Raw genomic sequence first — 11,273 nt, 5'->3', positions numbered from 1 at the left:
GGTCTGACTAGAAAATTCAAGGCGGAGGGGAAAGAATGCCAGGGAGTGGGGGGGTGGGGGGGAAGGAAGGAGAGGGGAGGTGGGTCAAGGAGGAGACTAGGGAGAAGGCAGAGCTGAGGCTAACAGGCCGGGAGGCAAGGGGCAATGGGGAAGGGGTCCAAATACACAGATGGGGGTCAGGAGGAAGTTCAGGCAAAGAAAAGAGACCGGCTTGGGGAGGCCTGCTTCACGCTCAGTCTCCCTTCCAGCTCTTAATTCCCCTGTAGAACTGGCTCAGGCCATGTGTGCACTTGGCTCGAGACTCCAGGTCTGGTGCCAGAAACATAAACTGGAGGGTGGGAGAGGTGCGAGGCCCAGCAGAGGTGAGCAGGGCTGCCCAGTGCACAGGACACAGGGCCATGAACTCCTCTAGGCCACCTTGAGGCAGGCCAAGAATTCTAGACACTCAAGGCCCAGAAGAAGCCTGTGGGGCATGGTCTGGGCTGATGTCAGGGAAGCTGGTGGGCAGGAGGAGGCAGGCAAAGCTGAACTGTGGCAGGAGAGTCTCGGCTATGTGCCGGGGAAAGGCTGGGTCCACCAGGAATATGGCTGTGGAGCCCACATCTCCAGCAGCTCCAGACACAAGAGGGTTAATCCCAGGGGGGTCTCTGAAGAGACAAGCAAGACCTGTCCTGGGGACTCGTCTGTGGGCTCAGAGAAACCTATCCCCTGGAGGGTGCTTCCAGAGCCACTGATCATCAGGACCACCAGGGTGGGGGGCATCGGGTGGGGCTGTAGTTTCAAAAAATAGAGTCCCAGGCCCCATCCTGGAGACTCTGATTCCATACGGCTGGAGCAGGGCCTGGTGAGCTATACATATTTTTTAAGTTCCTTAGAGATCCAAAGAGACAGCAAACTTAGAAAAGTCATCAAACTTTTTTTCTATAAACTGCCCAACCCTAAATACTACTAAACTTCATGGGCCAATCAGTCTCCTTTGTAACAACTCACTTCCATGGCAATGTTATCACAAAAGCGGCCACAGATGGGGTGCTTAGCTGGGGTGACTCAGGTGGTTGGGCCACATGACATTTTTTTTTAAGTTATAAATAAAAATAATAAATAAATAAATAAATAAATAAATAAATAAATAAATAAATAAGACTTTTTTATTTATTCATGAGAGACACATTGAGAGAGGCAGAGACACAGGCAGAGGGAGAAGCAGGCTCCCTGTGGGGGACCCAATGTGGGACTTGATCCCAGGACCCTGGGATCACGACCTGAGCCGAAGGCAGACGCTTAACCACTGAGCCACCCAGGTGCCCCAGGGGTCGTCTGACTTGATTTTAACTCAAATCAGGATCTCAGGGTCCTTGGATCAACCCACACTCTGTGCTCAGTGGGGAGTCTGCTAGAGATTCTCTCCCTCTCCCTCCTCCATGTGCTGTCCCTTCGTTCTGGTCCCTCCTTTGCCCTTGTGAATGCATGCTCTCTCTCTCAAATAATAAATAAATAAATCTTGAAGAAAAAAAGGCAGCCATAGATGATGCATAAATGAAACATTACTGAAATGTTTCAGTAAAACTTTATTTATGGGCCTTGAAATGTGAATTTCATAGAATCTTTACAGGTCACAAAATATTATTCTCCTTTTGATGTCCCCCTTCCCCAGTCATTTAAGACATAAATACCACCCTGAGCTCAAATCAAGTAGTGTGCAGGACTTGGCCCAAAAGCTGTAGTTTGCAAAGTCCTGCTCTAGACCAGTACTGCTATGAAGAAGTAAGTATAGAAGTGGAAAGTAAGTGTTTAAAAACTCTCGGGGCACTTTGTCGTCACTGTGGCATCCAAGCACATGGGCAGTTGAGTTGGCACAGCCCAGGTGGGACAGTGGGGCATGGCCTGCATGGGTCGTGCATGGAAGGACCGAGTGTGGTCAGTGATGGGGAGGAAAGTTTAAAACCAGGTCCTTCATCCCAGAAGCTTTGAAAAGCAATGATCTGAATTCCTCCTCTGACCCCAGGGAGGATCCAAATTCTCCCACTATAACCCACGATCCCCCTACAGTTGTAACTACAGCAACCAAAAACAACTAGGCGTGGAAAAAAGAACTCAAATATATCTAATGTTTAGTGAAGACCTCCTTTGAGGAGAGTGATGATGCATATTTTTTTCTCTTTATTTGTTCTCCGAGTTTTCTCTAAGGAATATGTGTGAATTTTATAATTGAGGGTCCTTTTCTGAATTTTTTTAAAATAAGAAGCGGCTTTAAGAAGATTCTCAAGACAGTAATTTTTCTGTTGGCCAACCCTTCCCAGTGTCTCTTAATCTAGTCAGAATGTTGTTTTTTTATATTTAATCTACTTCTAGAGAATCAGGGAAGAGAAAAAAGAAAATGAGAAGCATGTGCTGTCCCTTCGTTCTGGTCATTCTGTGTTATTTTTAACATGAGGCTCATGGCGGGGGGCCAGGGTGGGTCAGAGCTGAGATGCTGCCATGAGCTACGAGCCCACCGCCACGAGCCCTGAGGATGCAGAGCACTCCAGCACTGACAGTCTCAGCTCTGGGACCTTCGCTGGACTCTCCCAGTGAGTGTCCTAGTCACTCAGGACTCCCACTCAGTGTGGAAGAAAATTCAAGGCAACACCACTTCTATCTATAGGAAAACAAAACAAAACACCATTTCAAGTGCCCAGGGATCATGGGCCTCCATGGACCTAGATTAAAATCCTGACTCAGCCACTTTTTTGCCCTGGAACTCACGCACTAATTTGCGTGACCCCTCAGGACAATGGGGATAAATGCAACTCCCACCCCACCATGCCCTGGGCAGTGTCATGAAGAGCAAGCACATAATAAAATTTCTGACACAGGCAGGCTCTAGGCTAGCTCTTCCTGCCTGCTCTGACCATCCAGGTCACAGTCATTATCACAGGCAAAGAGCCAGGCATGAATGAGATATATTGATAGTTTTTCAACTCCTAAAGAAGACATGAGTTGAGAAGAAGCCATCAGATGTTTTCTTTCTGGGCTCCAGCCTTGCGTCTGAGTGCATACCTTTGCACCTACCTATACTCCAGCCTCAGCCCCAGCCCCAGCCCCAGCTCCAGCCCAGAGGCAGCCAGAAACACTGCCTGGGTTCAGGATTTCCTTTGGCCAAGATCTTCACAGTCCAATTTAGTAGCCATATGTAGCTATTTAAATTAATTATATTTAAATGAAATTAAAAATTCAGTTCATCAGTTGTACTAACTGCCTACCAAGTGTTCAGTAGCCACATGTGGCTGCTGTAGGAGACAGTGCAGACTCAAAGCCTTGCCATCGTCCCACAAGGTTCCTTCAGACAGCACTGTTCTAGAGGCTCAGTGGGACTCCAGAGGACAGCCCTGGACTGTGAGGAATTCTGGCGACCATTTATAAAAGCATCCTCTCGTTGCTGCAATAACACCTTTCCCGGTTAAAAAACAAACAAACAAAAATCTACAAAAATACCATCTAGATCTAGTATCTGGCATATTTGGTGGATTTACCTAAGAGAAAGCAGACCCCTGGGTGGGTGAGGTCTGCTGGCCTCTGCAGGCATCAGACCTTGAAGCTAAAAGAGGCTTCTGCTTACTTGTTATCTGCTCTTAAAAAAATAGCCGATAAAGAGGTGGTACTTCTTGTTTTTAAAAACAGAACTATTTTAAGGAAGTCTGGCTTCAAAAGAGCTTGATGCTATTCACAGGATGAAGAGAAAGGATGGCCTTAAGCATTGAGGACCTCTGGTGCACCAGGACAGCTCCAGGAGGTTCAAGACGACTCAGGACTCCTCAGATCCTCCCCAGGGCTCCACATTCTCTTGGCTGTAGCCCCATGTTCTCAGGGGGACCAGAGACCCACCATGGCTCACCTGGATGGCAGGATGACCTGTCTTGGCAGGATGGATCCAGCCCTGCTTCCCCAACCTTCTCCAGAGGCTCTTTGGGAATCTTTACTTCTACATGGCCCTGGCTTCCTCCTTCATGAAACAGTTTAAACAACTGATGCTGACCTCAGATAGGTTTTGTTCCTCCCTCAGAACGCACACATGTGGTTGGCATTCTTGGGCCCTGCCAAGGCTCCTCCGACCTCCAGCTAGCCCCAGCTGCCAGCAGAGCCCACTTCACCCGCCCGCAGATACAACTATCCAGAAGGGCACCAGCAGCGTTCCACAGTACAAGGGTACAGATACTCCCACCCCCTTGTCCATTAGGGAGACACCCCGAGGCCTTGTCCCAGAAGCCCCAGCATGCCTAATGAACACTACCCCCTTTGTTCCTCCCTCCTCTCCCTGTCTCCTCCATATCCCCACCAGTATTTCCTAGGATCACCTCCCAAATAAACTACCCTCAAAATGCTTGTTTCAGGGTCTGCTCCTAGGGGAACCCAATCTAAAATAAAGACTGAATAAATCCCCCCAAGTGGTTCAGAGGCAGCACAAGGAAGTTCTAGAATCAAGTGAGAAATGTGCACTTGAGATGGGGAGGGGACATTTTTCAAAATCCCCAGAGGAATCCGAGCAGTTTCTCTGTGAAAGAGTCTATTTGCGTCTCTGTGGGGTCTGGAGCCAACCATCCAGGGATCCCCATGGCTTAAGGGGATCCCTGAGATCCCTGGGTGGCGCAGTGGTTTGGCGCCTGCCTTTGGCCCAGGGCGCGATCCTGGAGACCCGGGATCGAATCCCACGTCGGGCTCCCGGTGCATGGAGCCTGCTTCTCCCTCTGCCTATGTCTCTGCCTCTCTCTCTCTCTCTTTCTCTGTGACTATCATAAATAAATAAATAAATAAATAAATAAATAAATAAATAAATAAATAAATAAATAAATAAATAAGGATCCCCGAGATTCAAATATGTACCTCTGGAGACTCAGACTAAAAACGGTGCCCTGGAACCTGCCCATGCTTCAACCGAATAACAATCCGGGGAGTGAAGGGAATGAGAAAGGGGCACTTTAGTTTAAACACTCTGGAAGATCGTTTTCAACACCCTCATCCACAACCAGCCCAGATCCCTAGCAGAGGGCCAGCCTACCAGAGTCCTGGTCTCGTCAGTCATTCAAGAGCCTCAGTGAACAGGGCACCTGGGTGGCTCAGGTGGTTGGGTCTCTGCCTTTGGCTCAGCTCAGGTCATGGTCTTGAGGTCCTGGGCTCAAGCCCTGAATCAGGCTCCCTGCTCAGCGGGAAGTGTGTTTCTCCCTCTCCCTCTGCCTCTCCCCCATTCATGTTCTGTCTCTCTCTCTCTCAAATAAATAAAATCTTAAAAAAGAAAAAAAAAGAAAGAGCTAGGGAACACCCAGAACTCGCTGGAAACCAGAAGGGGCAGGTGCCAGATGAAAGACTATGTGGGCCTGTGGGCAGTGGTGTCACAGGAGGGAAGAGAGGCCATGTCCTGCCTCTTGTCCCCATGCAGGAGGGACCAGCAAGCCTCCTTGCCACAGAGAGATGCCCCCTTGCTGCCTTCTCCCCCTGCCCAGCAAGCTGGCACCCACCCTGGGCGCTGTCAGAGTCCCCACCTCCCATTTCTAGCACCCCACAGCACACCAGGCTGGTGACTCCAAGAAAGGCCACCAGTGCCCAGCACATCCATGGCTCCAAGTGCAGCCATCCTCTGAAGGAAAAGAAAGAGTCTAAAAATGCCCTCGTTGGCATTTATACCCAATCCATTCTTGAATCAGCAAACCAAGGGTTTCCTCTTGTAGCAGAACCAAACTGGTACGTCTGACTCCCGGTGGACTTTCTAGACAGTCTATACTGCTCGTTCCAGTGGGGCCTGCAGGAGACAGCCAGGTCAACGGCACAGGCAGCTCACTACCTAGCTTACTGTGCTGCTTTGGTTTTTAATGTGTAATGTTAAACTCAATTTAGTCTTAGAAAAGTTGCAAAAGGAATACAGAGTTCCCTTATATTCCTCATCCCACTTCCCCTCCTCTTAACATCTTTCATAACCACAGCACAATTATCAAGAACAGAAAATTAGGATTGGTGGATTTAAGCTAACATTCGTTAACTAAATTTCACCAATTTTGCCAACAATGTCTTTTTCCTGTCACAGAATTTTATCCATGATCCCACACTGCATTTAGTGGGTATTTCTTTCTTGGTCTCTTCCAGTCTGTGACAGTTCCTTGGTCTTTCCTTGTCTCATGACCTTGACATGTTTGAAGAATAATGATCAGTTATTTTGCAGAAAGTCCCTTGATTTGACTTTGTTTAATGTTTTCTCCTATTGGAGTGTGAGGTTTGCGTTTTTGGCAAGAATTCCATTAAAATTATATTGTGTCCTCTGCATATCAAAAGGTTCGTGATGTCAGTATGTCTTATTACTGGTGATGTTAACCTTGATCACTTGGCTAACTCGGTGTCTGCCGGGTTTCTCTACTATAAATGGAATTCTAGAATATATACTCTTGGGTGTCTGGCTTTTTGCCCCTCCGTATCAAGTTTTTGGGATTCATCCCTATTCTTGCATATATTATTTGTTCTATTTCACTGCTATAGAGTGTTCCATTGTAGGAATATACCACGACCTCTCTCTACCTCTAGGTGAGGCGGGAAACATCAGATGTCTCCTTCTTTATTGCCTGTGGCAACATTGGCAACATTTCTGTTGGGAGCAGTGAATATAGCACAGAAGTTGTATTGAGTTGTACAGCATACACCCTGTGCAGCTGGACATGGCAATCTATGATCGAGGACTACCTGAATCACAATTCAGCATCTCAGATTTCTTTGAGCTAAGGTAGTCCATTGCTAATCTCATTTGGGAAACTCAGGGTGAAGTCCATACTATATAGCATGGCAGTGTTGGTATACTGGGTATGCCCATAAGCTTTGAAATCCTACTCCATGTTCAAATCTTGTTTTTTTTTAAGATTTTATTTATTTATTCATGAAAGACAGAGAGAGAGAGAGAGAGAGAGGCAGAGACACAGGCAGAGGGAGAAGCCGGCTCCATGCAGGGAGCCTGACGTGGGACTCGATCCCAGGACTCCAGGATCACACCCTGGGCTGAAGGCGGCGCTAAACTGCTGAGCCACCCTGGCTGCCCTCAAATCTTGTTCTTGCCACTCATGTGCTAGGTAACCTGGAGCAAGTTCCTTCCTTACTGTGACTGTTCCATCAGTAAAATGGTGTGATGATGATAGTACCTGTCCCATAAGGCTGTGCCAAAAGTTAAATGAGATTTGATTACAAGAAAGCTTCCAGCATGGTGTCGGGCATATAATAAACATGTATTGTTATATTGTTGTTATTAAATAAATATTGTTATTGTTAATACATGACTGTTGATTTTTATTATTCACTAATTATTTTTAGTATTATAATACTGCTCATTTGCTTCTCAGCCTCCATTTTTGGAGGGCATGGTTTGAGGAGAATGTATCCCTAGGAGATTCCAGCAAACAGAATTCCTATACCTCTTTGTCCCTGAAAGGTCCTGGAGTCATCAACAAATAACAATACTCACAGGATGGGTGTGAGAGAATTATTTTAAGGAATTGGCTCACATGATTGTGGAGGCTGGCAAGCCCCAAATCTGCAGGATAGACCAGCAGGCTGGAGACTCAGGGAAGATTTAATGTTATAGCTAGAATCTGAAAGTAGATGGTAAGGGACAGTTCCCTCTTCCTCAGGGGAGACAGTATGTTTCTGATAGGGCCTTCAACTGATGAGATGAGGCCCATCCATGTTGTAGAGGGCAATTTGCTTTACTCAAAGTCCACCGATTTAAATGTTAACATCATCTTAAAAAATACCTTCACGGCAACATCTAGACTGGTGCTTGACCAAATATCTGGGTTCCATGGCTTAGCCAAGGTGATACATAAAATTAACCATCACAGTGGGCTACAATTTGAGGCCGCTGCTCCTATGTAGGTTTCAAGAACTCCAAATCCCCACAGCAGTCAGTGCAGTGACATAAGTGAGGGGGTTTATCAGGTGAGGCTCACCTCCTTATCTTGAGGAGGAGTGGGGACTGTGGCTACCCAGGATGCCCACATCTCACTGAAACATGTGGCCTGGCCCATGTTTTACCACAATCCACTGTCACATGGGAACACAGTGTATTGGGAATGCCAGACCCACTTGACATTTTCAAGAAATATTGAAATGTGGATTTGTGTGTGAAATTTTCTACTTCTTTAATGCTAGCAACTAATTAGATTTTTTAAAATATGCAAGGCCAAAAAATAAAATAAATAAAATAAAATAAAATATGCAAGGCCAAGCAAATCTAAGAGTAACATGTGCCCTTTGGCAACCTATTTGAAATCTTTGACTTACAGGATCTTACTGAATCTGTCAGCTTCCTTGTTTTCTTCATTCACAAAGCTTCTGCTAATAAAAGTCGTAGCTTTGTAGAGGAGATGATAAGTTCTTTCAAAGCTGGACTGTCTCTGAAAATCCAGAATGGTGCTTCTCCTATGTTAGTGGGGTTTCCGGAATCACCTGGAGGGCTTATTAAACTACAGAAGTTAAGCCCACCTCTAGTTTCTGACCCAGGCAATGTGGAATGGAGGCTCAGAGGTTGCATTTCTAACAAGTCTGCACATGATGCTATTGCTGCTGGTCCAGGGGCCAGACTCTGAGAACCATTGGTCTGGAGGGCAAAAAGCCAACATGGGTGTGCAGAAGGTGGACTGGCATGGCCACAAGACAGGTTAAGCCTGCAGTGGGTGGTATTTGAGTCACAGGGTCACATCGGTCCTGGGCTATAGCTATGAAGTCACCTCCATTTTCAGTCCTATCTGCTTCCCCACCTAGGACCCCATTCCTCACAGCTCTGTAAAGAAGCATGAATGGCGGTCAATGTGATAAAAGCATCTCCTGCAAGAAGCTGCACCCGGGATTGATGCCCTGAGGCCCAGGGGCCTGGGAATGAGACATTCCATCTCATCTCTGACAGTTGCACAACAATGTGAGTGTGCTTGAAGCCACTTAAAAATAGGTAAGGGGTGCCTGGCTGGCTCAGTCGGTGGAACTTGTGACTCTTGGTCCGGGGATCATGAGTTCAAGCCCCATGTGTGTGGAGTTTAAAGAAAAATAGGTAAAAGGGCCTGGTTTATAGAAACACTCTGTCACAGGCCAAATGGTGGTCTCCAGAAAGATGCTCACATCCTAATCTTTGGAATCTGGGAATGTGATCAATGTGATCTTATTTGGAAAAGAAGGTCCTCGCAGTTGTAATTAAGTTAAGGATATCAGGATGAGATTATCCTGGACTTTCCAGGTGGGCCCTAAATTCAGGGACAAGTGTCCTCATGAGAGCCACACAGAGGAGAGATGCAGAAATGAGACGAGGCCTGAAGAACACAGAGGCAGAGAACAGACTGATGCAGCCCCAACCCAAGGAACACCAAAGCCACCAGAAGCTGGAAGAGGCATGGAAGGATTCTCCCCTGGAGCCTTCAGAGAAGGCACAGCCTTGCTAACACCTTGATTTTGAACATCTGGACTCCAGAACGTGGGAAGATGAGTTTCCCTTGTCATAAGCCACCCGGTTTGTGGCACTTTGTTACAGCAGCCCTGGGTAACAAACATGCCCTCCAGAAATGCCAGCTGTAAAAGGGAAGGAGGAGGAGAAGCAGGTGATTTGAAGGTGACCGTACTAGAGGAAAAGCTTTGGCCTACGTCTGCGCTTGTCGAACCTGTGCCAGTCTCCCCAACATCAGCAAGGCAGTACCCCTGTATTATAAGCCCTGACCCCAGCCTCCTCCAAGTCACTTGATTCAACTTCCCTGTGGCTCGTGGAAAACCAGCTGGGAGCACAATTCTGACTTCTGAGCAGCTGCCACACAGCCTCCCAGACCCCCAGGAGGCCAAGGCTGGAATTCCCAGGCCACGGTCCCTGGGTGGGCTCTGCAGCCTCCATAGAAGGGCAAGCAACACACTGCCCAGAATCCCTGCACAATCGCAGTGGGGTGAAGGTCTAGTTCTGTTGGCCCGACCAAGCCAAAAGGAAGCCAAGTGCTTCCCTGCAGGGAACAGAGCTTGCCCCTGGGTGGCTTCTCCCCAGATGCCTGACTTTGCCTTCCCTGGTTTGGGTCAAACAGAGGCTTCTCTCCAGGGCTAAGAAATAGAAAGGAGACTCTCCAGCTGTTCTTTGATGCTGCCACCAAGTCTCCCTACCATCTGATCTAGTCTCTGCCCTCCCGAGCACAGGAATTAGAGTCTCTACAGCTCAGCTGCTGTGAATCGGTGTTCCTCACGCTTATTCAGCCCTAGCTACCACCACTGCCCCAAATTAGGAGGGGGCCCCTGTCCCCATGTCAGATTGAGTCACAGTGACCAGATAATCAGGAAGAATGAACTCAAAACCTCTTGAGAATGGCCCACTCTCCGCTCTCCGCTCTCCGGGGAGGAGGCTGAGTCAGCAAACACATGTGCAGGCAGCAGGCTCCTCCCCAAACCTCCCTGGAAGAGAAGATGCTCTGGCAACTCCACTCCATGAATTCCTTCTCTCTCAGACACGGTTTACCTCATGTGCTCAGAATTTCCTATTAAGAGAGGGGGAAAAAATGATCTCCAGTCCATCTCAGGGAAGCATGGTCTCTGGCCAGAGAGAGGCAACAGTCTGTGAGGAGGACAAGACTCACTGCCACGTGGCTCCCCAGACGCCTAGAAAATGCTGGAGCTCCAAATCCACACCCCCTCCCCAAAAAAACTGATTTTGAAAAGAATTTCCCACTTCTAGAGTTTCTGTCTCTCTTGGATTCTTTCTTTATATTCCTAACCAAATATATTTTGAATTTTTCCTTTGGCCAAGAGACACATGCTTCCCTGACCACTGGCCTGAACTATCCAGCCCCCCTGTCACCGGACAATGACCCCCCACACACACACCCGGAGTGTGAAGGTAGAGCCGTCGCTGGCAGTGTGGGTTGTGATCCTTGGGTTAGCTGACAGGTGGGGCTCGGCCTCAGCCTTGGCTTCTGGTAAAAGGTCAGGAGGGAACCCTGAAGGCACTTCCTTTCCCTCCTAAAATGTCCTGCCACCTGCTCCTCAAGTAATCGAATTCCCTAAATCCAGTCTCCCGGCGATCTGCCCAAATGCTGCAGCCACTTGCATGTGGTCCAAGCTGAGAATGAGTTTAAGATGCCGGATGCCATTAGTTCCGCTCCTAAAGCACCAATGTTTTGCTTGTCCTCTGAGCACATCCCTCCCCCTGCCTCTACCTTTCTGTGGGCGATAGCTCCGAGGGATGCCATGTGGCAGTCCTGGCTCCAGCCAGCCCTGGGCTCCGGCCTCAGCTCAGGCATGGTCAGCTG

The sequence above is a fragment of the Canis lupus genome, chromosome 24 (assembly GCF_011100685.1).
Source record: "Canis lupus familiaris isolate Mischka breed German Shepherd chromosome 24, alternate assembly UU_Cfam_GSD_1.0, whole genome shotgun sequence".
Taxonomy (NCBI): Eukaryota; Metazoa; Chordata; class Mammalia; order Carnivora; family Canidae; genus Canis; species Canis lupus.
Note: the sequence above shows the minus strand (reverse complement) of the source record.